The 23,585-nt window shown below is 45.1% G+C and overlaps 1 non-coding gene across 1 annotated transcript; it reads left to right on the forward strand.

Moving 5' to 3' along the window:
• The first annotated feature begins 7,286 nt into the window (after nt 1-7,286).
• Nucleotides 7,287-7,360, forward strand: Trnat-ugu. Its single transcript has one exon. It is a non-coding gene; the product is annotated as a tRNA-Thr (tRNA).
• The last annotated feature ends 16,225 nt before the right edge of the window (nt 7,361-23,585 follow it).

Consider the following 23,585-nt stretch of genomic DNA (forward strand, 5'->3'; position numbering starts at 1 on the left):
ATTAGTAAGGGCACCTGCCCAGAGTTACAGGTGAAAACTGGCCAACAGTCTCGAAGGCGAAAGAAGATTAGCACAACAGCGGACAGCATGGAAGAGCCTGAGGGAGTAAACGTCGAACGAAAATCGTGCAAGCCTAGAGGCACTAAGTTGGCGAGCCTTCCATTAAGCTGTTTGTACGCAGTGTTCGTGACGAAGGCAGGGGAAAATTACAAGCAGAAACCAAAACACCATTGGATCTAGGAATGGATTAACTATACTCTGCCGGCCGCGGTGGTCTCGCGGTTCTAGGCGCGCAGTCCGGAACCGTGCGACTGCTACGGTCGCAGGTTCGAATCCTGCCTGGGGCATGGATGTGTGTGGTGTCCTTAGGTTAGTTAGGTTTAAGTAGTTCTAAGTTCTAGGGGACTGATGACCACAGCTGTTAAGTCCCATAGTGCTCAGAGCCGTTTGAACCATTTGAATTATACTCTAAGACAAAAACAAAGTGACGCACTGCGGAGGAATTATCCAAATGGGGCGGAAACAGACAAACAAATGATTACAATATCAGAAAAATTGCATCTTTTATTCAATAGAAAGACAAAAAACTGAGCAAATTAATAAAGCGTTTGTCCGCCTCTGTCCCTTACATAAGCAATTTTTCGGCTTGGTATTGATTGAAAGCGTTGTTGGATGTTCTCCTGAGAGATATCGTGCTAACTTATGTCCAACTGGTACGTTAGATTGCCAAAATCGCGAGATTGTTGGAAGGCCATGCCATTAGTGCTCGGAACGTTCTCGCCTGGGGTGTGTTCCGGCGAGCTTGCTCGCCAGGTTTGGGTTTGGGAAGCACGAAGAGAAGCAGTGGAAACTCTCGCCGTGTGAGGGTGGGCATCCTCTATCTACATGGGTGCTCTGCAAATCTCATTGAAGTGCCTGGCAGAGGGTACATCGAACTACGTTCACAATTCTCTATTATTCCAATCTCGTATAGCGCGTGGAAAGACCGAAAATCTATATCTTTCCGTGCGAGATATGATTTACCTTATTTTATCGTGGTGATAGTTTCTCCCTATGTAGATCGGCATCAACAAAATATTTTCCCATTCGGAGGAGAAAGCTGGTGATCGGAATTTCATGAGAAGTTTCTGCCGCAACGAGAGGCGCCTATGTTGTAATGATGTCCATCCCAAATCCTGTATCTCTTCTGTGACACACTCTCTCCCCTATTTCGCGGTAATACAAAACGTGCAGCCCTGCTTTGAACATTTTCGATGTACTCCGTCAGTCCTATATGGTAAGGACCCCTGACAGCCCAGCAGCATTCTAAAAGAGGATGGACTAGCGTAGTGTAGGTAGTCTCTTTAGCAGATCTGATATATTTTCTAAGCGCCCTGCCAATAAAAAGCAGTCTTTGGTTAGCCTTCCACACCACATTTGCTATGTGTTCTTTTGAATTTAAGTTGTTCGTAATCGTAATCCCTAGGTATTTTGTTGAATTTATGGCCTTTAGACTTGACTAAAGTTTAATGGATTCCATTTAGCAGTCATGTGGATGACCTCACATTTTTCGTTATTTAGGCTCAATTGCGAATTTTCGCACAATAGAAAAGTCGTTACGAAATCGTTTTTCATATTTGTTTTGATCTTCTAATGACTTTACTAGTCGATAAACGACAGTGTCTTCTGCAATCAAACTAAGACTGCTGCTCAGATTGTCTCCCAAATCGTTTATATAGACAAGGAACAGAAAGGGCCTATAACATTACCTTGGGGAACTCCAGAAATCACTTCTGTTTTACTCGATGACTTTCCGTCAGTTAGTACCAGCTATGACCTCTCTGACAGGAAATCACGAATCCAGTCACATAACTGAGACGGTATTCCATAAGCACGTAATTTCACTACAAGCCGCTTGTGTGGTACAGTGTCAAAAAACTAAAAACTCCATCCGAACAGGTGTTGGAAGGCACATTGGTACCGACCGTCCGCCGTCTCATCCTGAGGATGCGCATGTGGAGACAGTGTCAAAAGCCTTCTGGAAAACCAGAAATACGGAATCCATTTGAAATCCCTTGTCTACAGCACTCAACACTTCATGCGAGCAAAGAGCTAGTTGTGTTTCACAAGATCGATGTTTTCTAAATCCGTGTTGAATGTGTGTCAGTAGACCGTTTTCTTCGAGGTAATTCATAATGTTCGAACACAATATGTGTTCCAAAATACTGCTGCATATCGAAGTTGACGATATGGGCTTGTAATTTAGTGGATTACCTTTGTTCTTTAATACTGGTGTGACCTGTGCAACTTTCCAGTCTTTGGGTACGGATCTTGCGTCGAGGGAACGGTTGTATATGAATGTTAAGAATGGAGCTGTTCGATGAGATTTCAGGATTGCAGCCGGATCATGTTGACTTCTTGCCACGATATTTCGGCTGGCAATCGTCCAGCCATCTTCAGGTGAGTGTCCGTCAGTGACATACCCTAAACATCACGTGGAACAACCAACGGATTGCGTTCAGCAGCACTCCTTGTTATTTAGGCGTCACCCTTGATCGCACACTTACTTGCAGACACCATGTAGACAAGTTCAGGGGCAAACTATCAACAAGAAACAACCTTCTGAGTAAGCTCACCTCTACAAAATGGGGTGCCGACCCACATACTTTACGTACGTCGGCACTTGCACTCTGCTACTCGGTTGCTGAATACGCTGCCCCAGTTTGGGAAAGACCAGCGCATGCGAAACGAGTGGATCCTCTGCTGAACGATGCCTGTCGCGTAATCACGGGATGCCTAAGACCCACCCCGGTGAGCCAACTTCATTTGCTTAGTGGCATAGCTCCACCCAACATCAGACGAGCTATAGCAAGCGAAGCAGAGCGCCTCAAGCAGCTGCGCGACCAGCGCCATCCTCTCTTCTGACAAAACCCTCCACACACACGTCTAAAATCAAGACGGAGTTTCCTCACCTCAGTTCAACCGATCGAAACCTCAAAACAAAAGGCCAGATTGTCAAAATGGAAAGCAACACTGCCTACGGGAGACCAGGCACCTCTAATCTCACCCAACGAACAATTGGCCTCTGGAAATGAACTAAAATGGCCATTATGGAGAACCCTCAACCGCCTACGAACTGGGATGGGCAGATGCAACGTAAACATGTGTAAATGGGACGGCCACGTGCCAGTGCGGACAGACCCAAACAATGGACCACCTCCTGGAATGCAGCAACATGGGGGAAGTGTGCAGGAAAGAAGATCTGGCAAACGCTACGCCAGTGGCAGTTAAATGCGCTGAATTTTGGCGGGACGTGATATGATATATATATACTATGTTTGTCTTTATATTGTAATGTGACTCCCCATTTTGGGTTTGTTTTACTTATACATATGTGTATTGTATTTGTATTTGTGTGTATATGTAATATGTGGGTTGTCTATGGCTTGGATACGATTAAATAAATAAATAAATCCCGAAATCTCATAGAACATTCAATACGCCGGGAAAACTTCAAGAATCACAAGTATGGAGCTATTGCATCAGCATACTCTGAAAAGAACCTAATTGGTATACAGCCTGGACCAGAAAACTTGCTTTTATTAAGTGATTTAAGTTGTTTCACTACTCCGAGGTTATCTACTCCTACAGTACTGATGTTGGCAGCTGTTCTTGATTCGAACTGTGGAATAATTACTTCGTCTACTTTGGTGAAGGAATTCCAGAAGGCTGTGTTTAGCAACTCTGTTTTGGCAGCACTGTGTTCGATAGTATCTCCATTGCTATCGCGCAGAGACTGCATTGGTCGTGTCTTGCCGCTAGCATAATTCAGATGTGAGTAGAATCTCTCTGGATTCTGTGCCAGGTTTCGAGCAAAGTTTCGTCGTGGAAACTATTATAAGCATCTCGCACTGAGGTCATTTCTTGTGTATCGAAATGAGCGTTTGGCGTAATTGGCCGGAACGCTCCTTGCGGGGCAGGTCCGGCCGCCTTGGTGAAGGTCTTATTACATTCGACGCCACATTTGGCGACCTGCGCCCCGGATGGGGATGACATGAAGACAGCACGTCCCTGAGCGGAGAAAAATCGCCGACCCAGCCGGGAATCAAACCCGGGCCCATAGGACGGCAATCCGTCACGCTGACCACTCAGCTATCGGGGTGGACATTTCTTGTGTAAGTGGGGGCCAAGTTTAGCTTGCCATGAAGGGCAACAAAACGGTGCGTAGAATATCGACGACGTACCGACATGCTGTAAAGGTGCCACGGATGAGAAAAGATCCAACTATGAAATGAAACTGCACCCCAGATCATAACTCCTGGCTGTCGGGCTTTATGGAAGGCGGCAGTCAGGTTGGTATCCCTGGGGCGTCTCCAGACAGTTCTTTGGTGGTCATCGGGGTTCAGTTCGAAGCGGGAATCATCACTGAAGACAGTTCTACTCCAGGCAACGAGATAAGGAAGCGCCTGTAAGCGCTCTGGACTTCGGTGATACACCAACCTAACTGTGGCCCACCATAGTGTGCGACAACTGGGACTGACTGTCTTAAGGTACCACTTTGCCTTGCTAAATTTGTGAAGCTCTTTCTCTCCAATAGTTCTTCCATTTCTTCTGAAACTGTGATCATTTTTTGTATGTGCATGTATATCACATTGTAAGGTGGCTATAATTTCGCACAAGAACTCATCCACATAATTTGCATGATCTACAACCACATTAGGTATTATTTGATAGGTAGTACATCGTATATATGAATATTTAAAGGAGACTGACATTGTTATGTACGTCTTGTACATAATTGTTAACGCTTATTGCATGAAAGGTGACGAAGTGTCTTTAATACCATACTAGTAGAGGTTGGACCGACAGTGGAAATGAAACGGCAGACGGAGCTGAAGCCCTGGGTGGAAGGCCTACACAGGTGTGTTGGTCCTGCTTAAACACAGGAAATACGAGGGCTATCCACAAAGTACGTTACGTTTTCGTTTGTGTCCGTTAGGGGCGGGGCTAGCGCGGCCATCTTGGCGTCGTGGCATTCCGCCGCTCAGTCGGCATCCTGCCGTGCTAGTGAGAGGTTCGTGCTGTGCTCCGTTGAGTTACTGTGACAGTTTGAAATGTCAGCGTTAATTGAAAACGCCGCAAAGTGTGAAGTGCGTGCTGTAATAAGGTTTCTGACTGCATAAAACTGTACACCGATAGAAATCTATCGGCAGCTTTGTGAAGTGTATGGGGACAACATAATCACTGAAGGTGGAGTGCGTCAATGGGCCATAAAATTTAAAAATGGCCGAACTAACGTTCACGACGAAGAGCGAAGTGGAAGACCCAGCATAGTGACTGCCGAACTTGTCGAAAAAGTCGATGCCGCGTTCCGTGAAAACCGTAATTTCACAATAACGGAACTCTCTATGAGTTTTCCACAAATTTCACGAAGTTTGTTGCACGAAAATATTACCGAAAAGCTTGGTTACCACAAGTTTTGTGCAAGATGTATACCAAAAATCTTGACAGAGATTCACAAAAATCAGCGAATGGCTGCAGCGTTAACGTTTTTGGACGTTAACGAGAAAGATGGCGACTCATTACTCGATCGCATCGTTACTGGTGACGAAACATGGGTTAAGCATGTGAACTGCGAGACAAAATTGCAGTCAATGCAGTGGGGGCACACAAATTCCCCCCAAAAACCCAAGAAATGCGTGCAGACAATGTCGGCAAGGAAGGTGATGGCGACTGTCTTTTGGGACAGAAAAGGTGTGATTTTTGTGGATTTCCTGGAAAGAGGCACTGCAATAAACTCTCAAAGGTATTGCCAAACTCTGCACAACCTCAGAAGAGCAATACAAAACAAGCGCAGGGGAAAGTTGGGCTCAAAGATCTTGCCGATTCACGACAACGCCCGGGCCCACACGGCAAATGCCACTCGTGAAGTTCTCGAATCTTTTAAGTGGGAGTTGTTTCCTCATCCGCCGTACAGTCCCGACCTGGCACCGAGCGACTTCCACTTATTCCCAGCAATGAAGAAGTGGTTGCCTCTGCAGCGTTTTCATGACGACGCACAGCTTCAAGAAGAGGTAACCACGTGGTTGAAGGCGCAGACGGCCGAATTTTACGACGAAGGAATTTCCAAGCTCGTCCATCGCTACGATAAGTGCCTTAATTTAAATGGCAACTATGTAGAAAAGTAGTATTTAAGTATGGCTTTAATCTGTATATAATAAAAAAATGTCCAATACTTTATTTATTTTTAATTCCAAAACGTAATGTACTTTGTGGATAGCCCTCGTAAATAGACGGACGTCGTAGCACCTAAGCGCTGGAGCACAATCGAGTCGCGACCGGCCAGTGTGTAGCCAGACGGGAAGGTTTATACTTCAGAAACTACGAAAATCTTAGCTGGGAGGAACGAGGCAGCGTCACCTCGGAAACCACGCAGGCTGGATTATTTCCAAGGATTTTTACTCAGAAGCGTACCATTGTACGAGTATAGGTTTTTCCTTGCAAACTTTCCGAGCTGGACGACAAAAGACTAAAATATGGTTGGTCGGCGTTCGGAAGAATCTTAAGAGAAGGAGAATATTCCATGGTTTCTGGAATATGATTCGTTTTCAGAATTACGATGGTGGGGAGCCGAACCTTGCTGGGAAGCCAGCGCTGGAGAGACGAGGTCTTCCGTTGTGAGCGCCCGTGTGTGACGGTCGCTCGATATCAGCTTTTGTTGGTACAGACGGACTTGCTGTCTTTGCTCTCAGTAGAGTTTATAGTTAGAACAGTTAGGCACTGTACTGTTGCCAACGTATACGATTCTGGACTTCACCTCCGGGTTGGAAGTCGTCGTTGAGTACGCAGCGTTCAGTAATTGAGAGCACTTCCTCCGCCTATACTTACGTTGATACGTTATCTGCACTCCGTCCTTGTGGTTGGAAGTTCGCGTTTCTCGTCTCTAGAACACAGAGAGGAGAAGACAGTATTAGAGTATATTGATCAGAGGACCGCCATCTGCCGTTCTTCTGTTTGAAAGAGTTTAATTGTATTTACAATGAAATGAACACTCCTAGTTGCTTACAGGCGTTGACATATGTCAACGGGGCAGATGAAAATGTGTGCCCCGACCGGGACTCGAACCCGGGATCTTCTGCTTACATGGCAGACGCTCTATCTATCTTACGGGAATCGGCAACGCGCCGCGAGTGATGAGTATAATGGGCGGGGGCACTACGAATGTAGTGCGGGACAATACGTTGAGAATGTGGGTTTCGCGGGAGGCGTGCCAGAGATAAAACCCTGCAGTCGCGCTATCCTTTGTGTCCTCGGTGGCTCAGTTGGATAGAGCGTCTGCCATGTAAGCAGGCGATCCCGGGTTCGAGTCCCGGTCGGGGCACGCATTTTTATCTGTCCCCGTTGACATATGTCAACGCCTGTAAGCAGCTAAGGGTGTTCATTTCATTGTCATTTCATTCTAACGAGCTGCATGGTCACCGATGGTATCTGTTCTTTCGGACATGTCCGAAGGAACGGATACCATCTTAGTATATATATAGAGTTTAATTGTGGCTGGAGTTCTTCCATCGTCGCGGACGTGTACGAGAACCATCACTTCGGCACACCCGACGCAGTACATATGGTGATATAGCAAATTTCTTCGGCTTATTAGGGCTATAAAAGGTAAACAGCTGTGATCATGTTAGTTTATTTCCACTGGGGTTCCACACAACTGTAGATCATCTCTGAAAGTAGTGTCTTCTAGTGTTTGGTACGTAGATGGTGTCAGTCATTTCACGTTATTTATATTAGATCGCGCAGTCATAATAAGGGGCAGAGTTGGGCAATTGATAAGTAATTTTACTAAGGAAATGTGAACTTCGTAATCTAAATGTCTTTTTTTTAATCTACAATAAATATGTAAGCAGGGACAACGTTTAACATTTAGTAGGACTAGTTGCCTTCGTTATTCATTTATGATTATATTGTAATTTATAGAATTAAGAGTGTGGTGTTACCGCCAGACACCACACTTGCTAGGTGGTAGCCTTTAAATCGGCCGCGGTCCGTTAGTATACGTCGGACCCGCGTGTCGCCACTATCAGTGATTGCAGACCGAGCGCCGCCACACGGCAGGTCTAGAGAGACTTCCTAGCACTCGCCCCAGTTGTACAGCCGACTTTGCTAGCGATGGTTCACTGTCTACATACGCTCGCTCTCATTTGCAGAGACGACAGTTTAGCATAGCCTTCAGCTACGTCATTTGCTACGACCTAGCAAGGCGCCATATTCAGTTACTATATGTCTTCTAAACAGATAATATTGTGAATCATGTACCGTCAAGAGCGACGTTCATCATTTATTGATTAAAGTTAAGTATCAAACAAATTCCGTCCGCTTTCTGAATTCTAATTCCTTGTCATGTTCCAGACATCACGTCAGTATAGTCCCTCCCTCCTCACGCCAGCCTGCGTGAGCTAAAACGCGTGCATTTCGGTCTCCTCTCGTAACATGGCTCTTCTGCCAACACAATAAAGAGATCCTAAGATCTGCTTCAGAGGGTAGTCAGACAGGGCCAAATTTTCATTTTAGCGTTTATTATTTTCCGTTGCGCACATTCATTTTACACCCTCCTGGAGTGGCATCTTGGAACATCTACATATTTCCGCCCATTGGCATAATTCATTTGTGGGAGTAGTTCTTTTTTGTCTCAGACTGTATTTTTAATTTCTGATTAATTCCGGTGTCACGATAAGAGTTTGCCGTCTCTGTAGAGTGATCTGAACAGACAGTATATTTTATACGAGGATGCCGGCGCGAAAATCTTCGCTGCCCTGCTAGTGATGTAGCTGAACCACGACAGCTCGTCCCCTATTCGTTGCCCGTGGCGCTGACGTAACGCTGCGCTACGGCGCGTGCGCAGAATTGCGGTGCGCCGCCAGAGATCGTTCCCCGGCTGCCCAGTGCAGTGGTAGCCGTGGAGCAGGGGGGACCTCGCCGCGGCCATGACAATGAGCCGCTCCCACGTGCGCACTTCCTCCTCCTCCCACGCACGTCGCGCCGCTGGCGACCCGCCTGCCGCGAAACCAGTCACGTTGGCTGCGAAGACGCCGTGGCGAAAACGGCACTCGTTTCTCGCTGAGCGAGTTTCACGAACAGGTGAAAAGTCTGCAGCTCCACGCAAGCCAGTGAACGGGAGTGTGATATACCCTACTGGCCATTAAAATTGCTACACCACGACGATGACGTGCTACAGACGCAAAATTTTTACCGACAGGAAGAAGATGCTGTGATATGCAAATGATTAGCTTTTCAGAGCATTAACACAAGGTTGGCGCCAGTGGCGACACCTACAACGGGCTGACATGAGGAAAGTTTCCAACCGATTTCTCATACACAAACAGTAGTTGACCGACGTTGCCTGGTGAAACGTTGCCGTCATGCATCGTGTAAGGAGGAGAAATGCGTACCATCACGTTTACGACTTTGACAAAGGTCGGACTGTAGGCTATCGCGATTGCGATTTATCGTATCGCGACATTGCTGCTCGCGTTGGTCGAGATCCAATGACTGTTAGCAGAATATGGAATTGGTGGGTTCAGGAGGGTAATACGGAACGCCGTGCTGGATCCCAACGGCCTCGTATCACTAGCAGTCGAGATGACGGGCATCTTATCCGCATGGCTCTAACGGATCGTGCAGCCACGCCTCGATCCCTGAGTCAACAGGTCGGGACGTTTGCAAGACAACAACCATCTGCATGAACAATTCGACGACGTTTGTAGCAGCATGGACTATCAGCTCGGAGACCATGGCTGCGGTTACCCTTGACGCTTAATCACAGACAGGTGCGCCTGCGATGGTGTACTCGACCACGAACCTGGGTGCACGAATGGCAAAACGTCACTTTTTCGGATGAATCCAGGTTCTGTTTACAGCATCATGATGGTCGCATCCGTGCTTGGCGACACCTCGGTGAACGCGCATTGGAAGTGTGTATTCGTCATCGCTATACTGGTGTATGACCCGGCGTGATGGTATGGGGTGCCATTGCTTACACGTCTCGGTCACTTCTGGTTCGCATTGACGGCACTTTGAACAGTGGACGTTACATTTCAGATGTGTTGCCACCGGTGGCTCTATCCTTCATTCGATCCCTGCGAAACCCTACATTTCAGCAGCATAATGCACGACCGCATGTTGCAGGTCCTGTACGGGCCTTTCTGGATACAGAAAATGTTCGACTGCTGCCCTGGCCAGCAGATTCTCCAGATCTCTCACCAATTGAAAACGTCTGGTCAATGGTAGCCGAGCAACTGGCTCGTCAGAATTTGCCAGTCACTACTCTTGATGAACTGAGGTATCGTGTTGAAGCTGCATGGGCAGCTGCACCTGTACACGCCATCCAAGCTCTGACTCAATGCCCAGGCGTATCGGGGCCGTTATTACGGCCAGAGGTGGTTGTTCTGGGTACTGATTTCTCAGGATCTATGCACCCAAATTGCGTGAAGATGTAATCATCTGTCAGTTCTAGAATAATATATTTGTCGGATGAATACCCACTTATGATGTGCATTTCTTCCTGACGTAGCAATTTTAATGGCCAATAGTGTATGAACAGTCGTGAGTAATCTGGAAGGGGTTGCTCTAGTCGCCAGTTAGAACAGACAGGCACACATAAAAAAGAGGGCGAGGGCATAACGCGTTCTGACACTCTCCGCGACCATGTATCTGACGTCGTATACAAGGGCTTAAAAATTGTGTTCCATGTCTGCCACGGTGGCTAGGGCAGTGGCATTTACTATTCTGCTAACTTCCAGATAGCCCAGTAAACCTCCAGACAGGATATGTCTGATGCTGTGAGATTCCATGCAGCTTTGTGTGCCAGACCAGGTGTAGAAGCCAGGACGTGGTCTTTCACTGGCAAGCGCTCTAGCAACTGACCTACCTCAGCGCGACTGACGATCCGTCCTCTCAGCTGGTTGGTTGGTTTGTGGGATTGAAGGGACCAGACTGCTAGGGCCATCGGTCCCTTTTTCCAAAAAATTCAAACACCCACACAGAAGAAAAACGAACAATGGAGACGACAAGAGACGACACAGGACAAGAAAGACGCAGACAGAGACCAGACAAAAGGAATTAAAATCACAGAGACAGAGGTTGGCCTACCATAGAGACAAAAAAGGAAAAGCCAACCACCCAGAAACACACTAAAAAACCCAGTCTAAAATCATAGGCCGAAGGCCAGACTCAACACAAAAAAACGACAAACAGATTAAGTGATAAAAGCCCCCTGCCCGAATAAAACGCAAAACTAAGCCTGCCATGCAGTGTAATCTGTTAAAAGGGCAGGGAGCGTATCAAGCAGCGCAAAAGTCTGCCTGAGCACGGTTAAAGGGGGACAGGCCAACAAAATGTGGACCACCGTCAAGGCCGACCCGCAGCGACATAGAGGCAGGTCCTCGTGGCGTAGTAAATGGCTGTGTGTTAAGCGGGTGTGGCCAATGCGCAGCCGACAAAGGGCTACGGACTCCCTGCGAGTGGCTCGCATGGATGACCGCCACACATTTGTCGTCTGCTTGATAGGACGGAGTTTGTTTGGTGTGGTCAGGCTGCGCCATTCAGTGTCCCAAAGTTCGAAAACTTTGCGGCGTAAGACTGCTCGCAAATCAGTCTCCGGGAGGCCAATGTCCAGAGATGGTTTACTGGTGGCCTGTTTGTCCAGGCGTTCAACATGTTCATTGCCAGGTATCCAAACATGGCCTGGCGTCCACACAAAGACCACAGAGCGGCCGCAACGGGCAAGAGTATGGAGGGACTCCTGGACAGCCATCACCAGACGAGAGCGAGGGAAGCACTGGTCGATAGCTCGTAAACCGCTGAGGGAGTCGCTACAGTTAACGAAGGACTCACCTGAGCAGGAGCGGATATACTCTAGGGCACGAAAGATGGCGACCAGCTCAGCAGTGAAAACTTCATGGAAGCTCTCCTATAACACTGCAACATGCATTTACGTAGCTCATTCAATCAAATACCAAGTTTGGCTTAGTACGTGCGATACCCCAACAGAACAATTAGTCCTGTCACGGAAAAGCCACGTATAACACTCCTGTCTGCTACTACTATACCATAACCTCGAAGCTGGAGGCAGGGTGTGAAATAAATCTATCTTATTAAAGCAATTATGGTAAAAAAGCAACAGAGCAGTGTTACCCTCTGAGAGGAATTTTGTTATGTTGACCGTGCTGTACCTAACGGAGGTGGCTTATCGGAAATGAAAGTAACAATTACGTAAATATTTGAACAGTAACAAACAAAATTTTGCCTATCTGCACTGTTTAACTGGTAAAGAAAAACGGTCGCCAGCCTAACTAGGCAAGAGAATGATTAACATTCTCGTTCAAGAAAATAGTTATTAGTAACTTTAATGGATAAACACAATCTATACTTTGTCACACTCGAGTTTACGGTCAGATTGAAATTAACAGTTAGAGAAGCACAATCTATTTGCAAAATTATAACAGATACCGAAACACACTATTACTTTAAGGGCTTACACAAACTGAGTGGTCTTTATTGTGGTTTGGCGAGAGAGCCAACCCGGTACTACTGGAGGAAGCCGAAAGGCACGCGTTTTAGCTCACGCAGACTGGCGTGAGGTCTGGAACAGGTCAAGGAAATTAGACTTTAGCAAAAAATGTACGTAGCTGCTGGAATACTTAACTCTAATCCATAAATGGTGAACGTCGCTCTTGACTGTACATGATTCAGTATCAATAGTAACTGGTAATGGCGCCTTGCTAGGTCGTAGCAAATGACGTAGCTGAAGGCTATGCTAACTATCGTCTCGGCAAATGAGAGCGTATTTTGTCAGTGAACCATTGCTAGCAAAGTCGGCTGTACAACTGGGGCGAGTGCTAGGAAGTGTCTCTAGACCTGCCGTGTGGCGGCGCTCGGTCTGCAATCACTGACAGTGGCGACACGCGGGTCCGACGTATACTAACGGACCGCGGCCGATTTAAAGGCTACCACGTAGCAAGTGTGGTGTCTGGCGGTGACACCACAGTCTTTATAACATTACTGTTAACATTCCCTCCAGGATCATAAATTGGACGTAGGTTAAGTCTCTCTCAGTTAAATACTTTACTATTTGAAATGGAAGTTAATTGGAATCCACTAACAGGTTGCTTCTCACTATCATTTGAATAAAGAAATTATGGTTTTCCTAATTAGTGGTCTTTCCGCTACTCGTTACCGAGCATTAACACAATAGACAAACTGTGGATCCTTTTATACTATTAATATGCACTTCTAATACACAAGAGAGACAAACACTTAGCAATCATGAGTATATAACGTGTCACAACTGCAGTTTTCCACTTTTACTGCAGTGAGACACAAAATTAACGTATATGTAAGATACTGACTCACCTTCTGCGATTTACAACAAGCAGTAATGTGATCATCTACTAAGCAAAACTTTGTAAGCCTCAGTCTTAAGAACTTTTAATTTGAAGTTGGCAACAACACGTTAATAAGCTGTTTTACTAGGAAAATTAATTTCAGCAAGCATCATTAACTTTAACTCACTCTCTTGCCACATTAAATTTAACTTTCTCTTTTCTATGTTCAGGAGGCATCAATGAGTAAAACACTGGTCTTTAATGTTCTTTCAGTAAGGACACTCGGAAATCACTTTAGTTCAAACGGAGAGGAACCTGAGAGGTGTTATGATAAGGAAAATAAATCAAGGTAGGTACATAAATTCAGTTATAAGTTACCTTATATTTGTGCACACTAACACATCCAATGAGCTGATCCTTCACTGTACATTATTATAGCATTCCGATACAGTGATTGCGCAATGTGGTGGCAACTGGATGTTGGTAGGTGGATTTGCAGGCAGAATTGCTGGACTCTGACCCTTCTTGGTGGCGATGATGAATACCAATTCCAGAATCGTTCCAGCTATTTTATCCATCCATCCGAGGCATGGGAAAGTGGCAGAAAAAACCTCTCTCGGAAGCAGCACAATATACAACATTAACATGGCAGTGCACAGTTGGGTGGCTCGTCCCCAACTTGTAGCTCGTCCCCGACTCACTCTTGTTCCACCTTTTCTACCTAGGACAACCACAATTTGCGCGCGCTACACAGTTCCGTTCCCGAGGGGGAACCACTACACCTTTTACATACAAACTAACTAAGAACCCTAAGTGAGGATCAGCAGTTTACATAACAGCAAACAGTCATTTTAAACAAAAAAAGAAAATTTTCACATATTGACATTTCTACAAAAAATTACTCACACAGAAATTACAATTACATACAGTAAGTTTTGTTCCCTCCAAATGGGACAAACAATTTCAGTGACAGATACACTACTTTGCATATAACCAAACCATGACATCAAAGTTTGTACAAAGAAAGGAGTATACAATTTTGTGTTATCTATTCAATCAAACACATTTACAGATACTCAATGTTGTAAACATTAAATAAAACAAAAGCAAAATAATTCCATACAGCAGAAGAGCTATGGTGTTACACTCCAGCATAAATCTGTACAAACCTGGAAGCAGAGAATGAGGTACCGGTGGAAGTGAAGCTGTGAAGACGTGTCGTGAGTAGTGCTCGGGTGGCTCAGTTGGTTCACATGTTTGCCGCGGCTTGCTGTTCAAGATACGGTACGAGCCCCTCACTCTTCCACGGTCAGGAGCAGTTTGGGTCAGTATCACGTCCCTGACTGAGCGACAGCCTTCCTCGTGAGCTCTCAAATGGTGCTGTGAAGGCCCTTGCGCCACGCTCTCTGTCAGCCCCTATCCAGCCCCCTATCCAGCTTTCGGACACCACGCCGCCCTTCTTTTGCTTCCGCCCATTTGCCTCGAACTGAGTTGCCACTGTACTGCATTACTGGCAACTTGCTTGATGTCCACGAAGGCGATCTACGGCTTTCTACAGCAGCTCAGGTCACCGAATGTGTTGACGGGAAGCATCCCAACGTCGACTGGCGAGCCGCTTTCGATGTGGGCTCGTGATCTTAACACTGACGTCCAGTCTGCTTGGTACATTACAGTCAACGAGTATGCCTGTTACACCTTCACAGGATTCATCTTGCAGCCACCCCGTTGTGTGTCGTCTCTGATATTCTGGATATGGACGAGCAACGGCTGGTGTGCGGATCGGCAAGAGGTGTCTGGTCCTTGGTGCGACATACGTTGGCCCCAATTACCTGTACGACGCCTCATCCGATAGTTCCTCACCTGCTCCTCTTTCCAGACTCGGGATACTTTCCACAAGCCCCGCGGGGTAGCCCCGCGGTCCAGGGGTCCTTGCCACGGTTCGCGCGACTCCCCCCGTCGGAGGTTCGAGTCCTCCCTCGGGCATGGAGATGTGTGTTGTCCTTGGCGTAAGTTACTTTACGTTAGATTAATTGGTGCGACAACCTAGGGACTGATTACCTCAGCAGTTTGGTCCCAAAGGAACTTATCACAAATTTCCAAAACAATTTATCACACAAACGAGGACGAGCGTCATGAAGTGGATTTATGGACAAGAGGTTCACTACTGTCACTTCCTTAATAAAGACATTGTGCAGTTGTCCACAATCCTAAATACGGACAATTTTTGTCTGATTTTCTTTGTAGTGTCTTTCTTATAGCACCACGGAGTAGGGAGCGTTACTGTGATGTGAAGTTGATCCAAACTTTTTCTACTCTTAGTATCTGTTGTTATCTAGTCATAGGAATGTTCCTCTACGAAAAAGTATGTGTCGATAGTCCCACCTAATTAGAACATTAGAGCTAAAACGCTCGGAACTTTATTCGTCAGAATAAAACAACACAAAAAGGTGGTACGTCGTTGACTAAAACAGAGAATGAAAGCAGTTTATGGTGATTGTGTTGATGTGAGTACTGTGCGTCGTTAGGCGAGTAAGTTTAAAGATGTTGAGGCGGGAACATCTGACGTGCGTGACAGACAAAGACTTGGAAGTCCTGTGACAGCAGCCACCGAGTTTCACAAGCAAAATGTTGAAAGACTGATTCAGGACGATCGTCGTATCACTCAGAGACAAATTGCAAGCACATTCGGCATTTCACAACAATGTGTGCGTCACATTACTGCTTTGCTTGGCTATCGGAAGATCTGTGCACGATGCGTACCCCGGCTGCTGACACCTGATATGAAATCTCACAGACTTGAAATTTGCCAGGAACTCCTCTTGCGTTACGAGAATGGTGACGCCTTTCTCCAGTCAACTGTGACAGGAGACGAAACGTGGGTACTTATTAAGACCCGGAGACGAAACGTCAAGCTATGGAATATCGACACACTCGCCCCAGAAAAAGAAATCCAAGACGCAACCCTCAGCTGGAAAAATCATGGCCAGTGTTCTGGGACGCAGATGGTGTTATCCATGTTGATTTCCTTGATCGTGGAACAACAACAACAAATTCAGAACGTTACGTCACGACGCTTCTAACTCTGAAACGACGACTACCAAGGGTCCGAAAGGAAAAGGGAAATGTTTTCCTTGCAGCATGAGAATACTAAACAACGCACTTTACGTGCAACCACAGCACAACTTCAGAGACTGAATCTCACCACCGTATGGCATCCTCCATACAGTTCAGATTTAGCACCGTCTGACTTCCGTCTGTTCCCGATAGTGAAAGACGATCTACTGCGGCCTAATTGTGCTTCCGATGAAGACGTTGAGAGAATAGTGAGACTATAGTTGCGGAAACACAGTGTCGACTTTATCCGTGACGGCTTCAGAAAACTTGTTCATCGTTGGAACAAATGTATCCAATTGGCTGGTGATTATGTGGAAATGTGAATATTGGTAATTAAAGATCACATTCTAAGGATTATTTCTGTGTTTGATTTATTAAAATATTCCCATCCAAACCCAATTAACGAAGGCGGAGGCATTACTTTTCATTCGACCCTTGTAATTATGCAGAAATTTTGTATAAACGAGTAAAAGAAAACAATATCCACTGATGGAGACCTCTATAATAACAATTACGCATCGTCAGACAAAAAAACATAGCTATAACATATCTGCAAGCCCGGAGAGGATAATACAGGTTTGTTGTTGTTGTGGTCTTCAGTCCGGAGACTGGTTTGATGCACCTGTGCAAGCTTCGTCATCTCCCAGTACCTACTGCAACCTCCATCCTTCTGAATCTGTTTAGTGTATTCATCTCTTGGTCTCTACGATTTTTACCCTACACGATGCCCTCGAATACTAAATTGGCGATCTCTTGATGCCTCAGAATATGCCCTACCAACCAATCCCTTCCTCTAGTCAAGTTGTGCCACAAATTCCTCTTCTCTCCAATTCTATTCAATACCTCCTCAGTAGTTATGTGTTCTGCCCACTTAATCTTCAGCATTCTTCGGTAGCACCACATTTCGAAAGCTTCTATTCTCTTCTTGTCTAAATTATTTATCGTCCACGTCCCAGTTCTAAACACAAAAATAATCCTTAGAATGTGATCTTTATTTACCAATATTCACTTTTCCACATAATCACCAGCCAGTTGGATACATTTCTGCCAATACAGGGTATCCATAATTAAACTTTCAGGTTTAAAACGCTGTAGAAAGAGAACCACTGCTCAGAATGACGTCAAATTTGAACAGCATATTATGACGCAGGGGGAAACTTCACGAAACAAAAGAAAAACAAAATCAACTTCTTACCAATGGATGGCGTTTTAAGAGTCTTAACGTAAATGGGGCCCTCTACAAATGACAGATCAATCGCAATAAGACAACTATGCTTTGAATTGCACATTACACAACACTTAGTGTTCGGTGTTCGGCAATCAACAGTTGTGGCGCAGTTTCTAAGGTACGCCCACCCACCATGGCAATGTCGTACCACATCGGATGGGAGAAATCGATTTTTAATTGTTCCGAGGCCGAAAACCACATGAAAATCAAAATTACATAGGTTTTTCATTGTCCTGGGGCCAAAAAACAGCATCAAAAGGAAATGATATCGGTATGTAATTGTTGTAAGACTGGTGCAAGACATGTTCAGTAATCCGCGTGGTTTAAGGCGCGTTGCCACGGTTCGCGCGGCTCCCCCCGTCGGGGGTTCGAGTCCTCCCTCGGGTATGCGTGTGTATGTTATCCTTAGCGTAAGCTAGTTTAAGTTAGATTACGTAGTGCGTAAGCCTAGGGACCGATGACCTTAGCAGTTTGGTCTCATAGGAACATACCACAAATTTCCAAATTTACACGTTCAGTATGGTGTCCACCCATTTCTGCCACTAGTTGAAATCGAGAAACAGAATATTCCACAACAGATCAGAGCGTCTCGGGGCTCACATTCAGAATGCGTTGCTCAATGCATGCCTTTAGTTCAGCTTCGTTCGTAATTGGAGCACTGAACACAACATCTTCCACATAACTCGTCAGCCAGAAGTCACACGGATTGTAGACAGGTGATGTGGACAGCCAGAGTGTAGCGAAATGACGGTTGATAACTCTAGAATTTCCGAAATGCCTCCACAACAGCCAATTCACTGGCTTTGCAACGTGCGAAAGAGAGCCATCTTGCATACAAATAATACTAGCCACACATCCACGCCGTTGAAGGGTTGAAACGACGTTGGTGCGCAGAAGATTTTCATAGCGTTCTGAGCAGCTGGAACTGCAACTCTGGAGATTTAGGCAATAGCTATGGCGAAATTAGTATCAACACACGTTATCTTCAATTTATTGTAATTTATTAACAGAAGTTTTAGAGGTGTCTCAGTACAGGACGAAGTTTGTGCATGGCAATATAGCACAGTGTTCTCTTGCACTGAGCTCTTTGCATATGTCTGCAATCCAGACACCCTCTGATGTTACTGTATAAGTGGAGCCGTGTGACTGATTATGTGCACGTTTGGTGGAAGGATGTTCCGGCGGGAACTATCTATGTGATGTAAGTCGGAAGCGTAACGTTTTAGTTCTTCTCTAGTTTCTCGCTTTTAGAGCTTGGTCTTAGTAAGATTCCCCTGAGTTATAGGCATCACAAAGGTGTGGGTTGGCTTTACGTATTATGTGCTCATTACGAATTTCTTCTTTACAAAACATTCTAGCTAAAACGGTTAAAAACTTTAAAAAACAAGTTAATACAAGGCTAAATAATTCTAGCTAACAACCTGGACTTTTTTCAGTGGTTTAAAATGGCTCTGAGCACTATGGGACTTAACTTCTGAGGTCATCAGTCCCCTAGAACTTAGAACTACTTAAACCTAACTAACCTAAGGACACCCCAAATATCCATGCCCGTGGCCGGATTCGAACCTGCGACCGCAGCAGCCGCGTGGTTCCGGACTGAAGCGCCTAGACCCGCTCGGCCACAACGACCGGCCTTTTTCAGTGCTACATGGCACTATTTGTTAGAACCAGAAAGCGAATAGCGTATCCATATTATCACAGGGAAAAGAAAGAAGCTTTTTTTAAAGGCCAATTGCGTTAATTGAAACCAAATTAAATAAAACCAAGTCGTACGAAAACAAAATTCACAACAAAGAATAACAGAATCCTGTAGGGATGCAACAGTTAGGTGGGCTAACTATTATCTACCTCCAAAATCAAAACTGGATAGCAGACCTTTGTCGCGCACTAGTTTCGAGGAACTTTTTTTATGACCGATAAATTTGAACCGTTGTAATTCTTTAGTGTCTCAATTTTTTTGTACACTCTTCCATTAGGTAGTGTCCTATATCTAGTGGAAGACACAAGGCGTTATAGTATAGAAGCTTCAAACCTCAAAATGTAAAAGGGAAATGCGCGGTACAGTCACATGAGTAACTTAGAAGGTAACTCGGTGTAGCGAAGCGGCTTAGAAGGGCAAGGCGTTCGGTCCTGATTATATGCGAGTCACGTTCCTTTCAGAGAATCCTGTTAGAATAGTTCCATACTTATCAATCATGTACAACCACTCGCTCGTAGGAAGACCCATACTCAAAGACTGGAAAGTTGCACCAATACCGAAGAAACGAAACAGGACTAACCCCCTGAATTAGAGACCTACATCACTAACATCGATTGGCAGTAGGATTTTAGAACGTATACTGCGTTGGAACATTACGTATCACCAGGAAGAAAACGATTCATTGACAAGTAGCGAACACTGGTTCAGAAAATACCGTTCTTGTAGTCTCATCGCAGTAATGACTACTATCGACAGGGGACGTAAAATTGATTCCATATTTTTAGGTTTCCAAAAGACTTCTGACAACGTTGCTCACAGGAAGCTTGTAATTAAATTGCGTACATATTAAGTATCGTCTCGATTGTGAGACTGGATTCGGGATTTCCTGTCAGAAACGTCAAAGTTCCTAGTAAGGAAGTGTTATAGGCCGTCTATTGTTCCCGATCCATATAAACAATTTAGGAAAAATTCTGAGAAGCCCTCTTAGATTGTTTGCAGAAGATGGTGTCATTTACCGTCATGTAAAGTCATCAGATAATCAAAACGAATTGCAAATTGATTTAGAAAAGATACCTGTATGGCACAAAAATGACAATTGACTATAAATAATGAGAAGTGCGAAGTCATCTACATGGTCACAAAGAAAAATCCGATAATTTAAGTTACACGATAAGTTATACAAATCTAGAGGCTGTAAACTAAATACTTAGGGACTACAACTACGAACAACTTAAATTGGAACGATCACGTAAGTAATGATGTGGAGAAAGCAAACGAAAGATGGTAGAACACTTAGAGAGTATAACAGGTCTACTGAACAGACTCTGACACTACGCTTGTCCACCCTCTCCCGGATGAGTACTGCTGTGCGGTGTGGGACCCGTATTACAGAGGATTGAGGGAGGGCATCGAACAAGTTCAAAGCAACACAGCTCGTTACATACCATCGCAAAGTAAGGGTGCTACGGATATGTACACGATATTGGGTAGCAGTCATTGAAAGAAAGGCGTTTTTCGCTGTGGCAAGACGTTCTCATGAAATTTAAATGTGACCAACTCACTCCTCAGAGTGTGAAAATATTTTCACTATAGTCGTTTTTTTTTTTTTTTATTTGGTCATCAGTCTACTGACTGGTTTGATGCGGCCCGCCACGAATTCCTTTCCTGTGCTAACCTATTCATCTCAGAGTAGCACTTGCAACCTACGTCCTCAATTATTTGCTTGACGTATTCCAGTCTCTGTCTTCCTCTACAGTTTTCTCCCTCTACAGCTCCCTCTAGTACCGTGGAAGTCATTCCCTCATGTCTTAGCAGATGTCCTATCATCCTGTCCCTTCTCCTTATCAGTGTTTTCCATATATTCCTTTCCTTTCCTCTCAGATTCTGCGTAGAACCTCCTCATTCCTTACCTTATCAGTCCACCTAATTTTCAACATTCGTCTATAGCACCACATCTCAAATGCTTCGATTCTCTTCTGTTCCGGTTTTCCCACAGTCCATGTTTCACTACCATACAATGCTGTACTCCAGACGTACATCCTCAGAAATTTCTTCCTCAAATTAAGGCCGATATTTGATATTAGTAGACTTTTCTTGGCCAGAAATGCCTCTTTTGCCATAGCGAGTCTGCTTTTGATGTCCTCCTTGCTCTGTCCGTCATTGGTTATTTTACTGCCTAGGTAGCAGAATTCCTTAACTTCATTGACTTCGTGACGATCTATCCTGATGTTAAGTTTCTCGCTGTTCTCATTTCTACTACTTCTCATTAACTTCGTATTTCTCCGATTTACTCTCAAACCATACTGTGTACTCATTAGACTGTTCATTCCGTTCAGCAGATCATTTAATTCTTCTTCACTTTCACTCAGGATAGCAATGTCATCAGCGAATCGTATCATTGATATCCTTTCACCTCGTATTTTAATTCCACTCCTGAACCTTTCTTTTATTTCCATCATTGCTTCCTCGATGTACAGATTGAAGAGTAGGGGCGAAAGGCTACAGCCTTGTCTTACACCCTTCTTAATACGAGCACTTCGTTCCTCATCGTCCACTTATTATTCCCTCTTGGTTGTTGTACGTATTGTATATGACCCGTCTCTCCCTACAGCTTACCCCTACTTTTTTCAGAATCTCGAACAGCTTGCACTATTTTATATTGTCGAACGCTTTTTCCAGGTCGACAAATCCTATGAAAGTGTCTTGATTTTTCTTTAGTCTTGCTTCCATTATTAGCCGTAACGTCAGAATTGCCTCTCTCGTCCCTTTACTTTTCCTAACGCCAAACTGATCGTCACCTAGCGCATTCTCAATTTTCTTTTCCATTCTTCTGTATATTATTCTTGTAAGCAGCTTCGATGCATGAGCTGTTAAGCTGATTGTGCGATAACTCTCGCACTTGTCAGCTCTTGCCGTCTTCGGAATTGTGTGGATGATGCTTTTGCGAAAGTCAAAAAAATGGCTCTGAGCACTATGGGACTTAACGTCTGAGGTCATCAGTCCCCTAGAACTTAGAACTACTTAAACCTAAGTAACCTAAGGACATCACACACATCCATGCCCGAGGCAGGATTCGAACCTGCGACCGTAGCGTTCCGAAAGTCAGATTGTATGTCGCCAGACTCATATATTCTACACACCAACGTGAATAGTCGTTTTGTTGCCACTTCCCCCAATGATTTTAGAAATTCTGATGGAATGTCATATATCCCTTCTGCCTTATTTGACCGTAAGTTCTCCAAAGCTCTTTTAAATTCCGATTCTAATACTGGGTCCCCTATCTCTTCTAAATCGACTCCTGTTTCTTCTTCTACCACATCAGACAAATCTTCACCCTCATAGAGGCTTTCAATGTATTCCTTCCACCTATCTGCTCTCTCCTCTGCATTTAACAGTGGAATTCCCGTTGCACTCTTAATGTTACCACCGCTGCTTTTAATGTCACCAAAGGTTATTTTGACTTTCCTGTATGCTGAGTCTGTCCTTCCGACAATCATATCTTTTTCGATGTCTTCACATTTTTCCTGCAGGCATTTCTTCTTAGCTTTCCTGCACTTCCTATTTATTTCATTCCTCAGCGACTTGTACTTTTGTATTCCTGATTTTCCCGGAACATGTTTGTACTTCCTCCTTTCATCAATCAACTGAAGTATTTCTTCTGTTACCCATAGTTTCTTCGAAGCTACCTGCTTTTTACCTATGTTTTCTTTCCCAACTTCTGTGATGGCCCTTTTTAGAGATGTCCATTCCTCTTCAACTTTACTGCATAGTGCGCTTTTCCTTATTGCTGTATCTATAGCGTTAGAGAACTTCACTATAGTCGTAGTACTCTAATATTTGCCCGCCTGGCTAGCCGGGCGGTCTAATGCGCTGCTTCCCGAGCGGGAAGGCGTGTCCGTCCCCAGCACGAGTGAGCCCGGCGGATCAGTGTCGAGGTCCGGGGTGCCGGCCAGCCTGTGGATGGTTTTTAAGGCGGTTTTCCATCTGCCTCGGCGAATGCGGGCTGGTTCCCCTTATTACACCTCAGTTACACTATGTCGGTGATTGTTGGGCAAACACTGTCCCCATGTATGCGTACATCATAGTTACTCTACCACGCAAATATTTGTGGTTACACTCGTCTGGTATGAGACGTTCCCAGAAGGGGGGGGGGCGATGGGGGGATCTGCTGGGGACCGAA

The sequence above is a fragment of the Schistocerca americana genome, chromosome 9 (genome assembly GCF_021461395.2).
Source record: "Schistocerca americana isolate TAMUIC-IGC-003095 chromosome 9, iqSchAmer2.1, whole genome shotgun sequence".
Classification (NCBI taxonomy): Eukaryota; Metazoa; Arthropoda; class Insecta; order Orthoptera; family Acrididae; genus Schistocerca; species Schistocerca americana.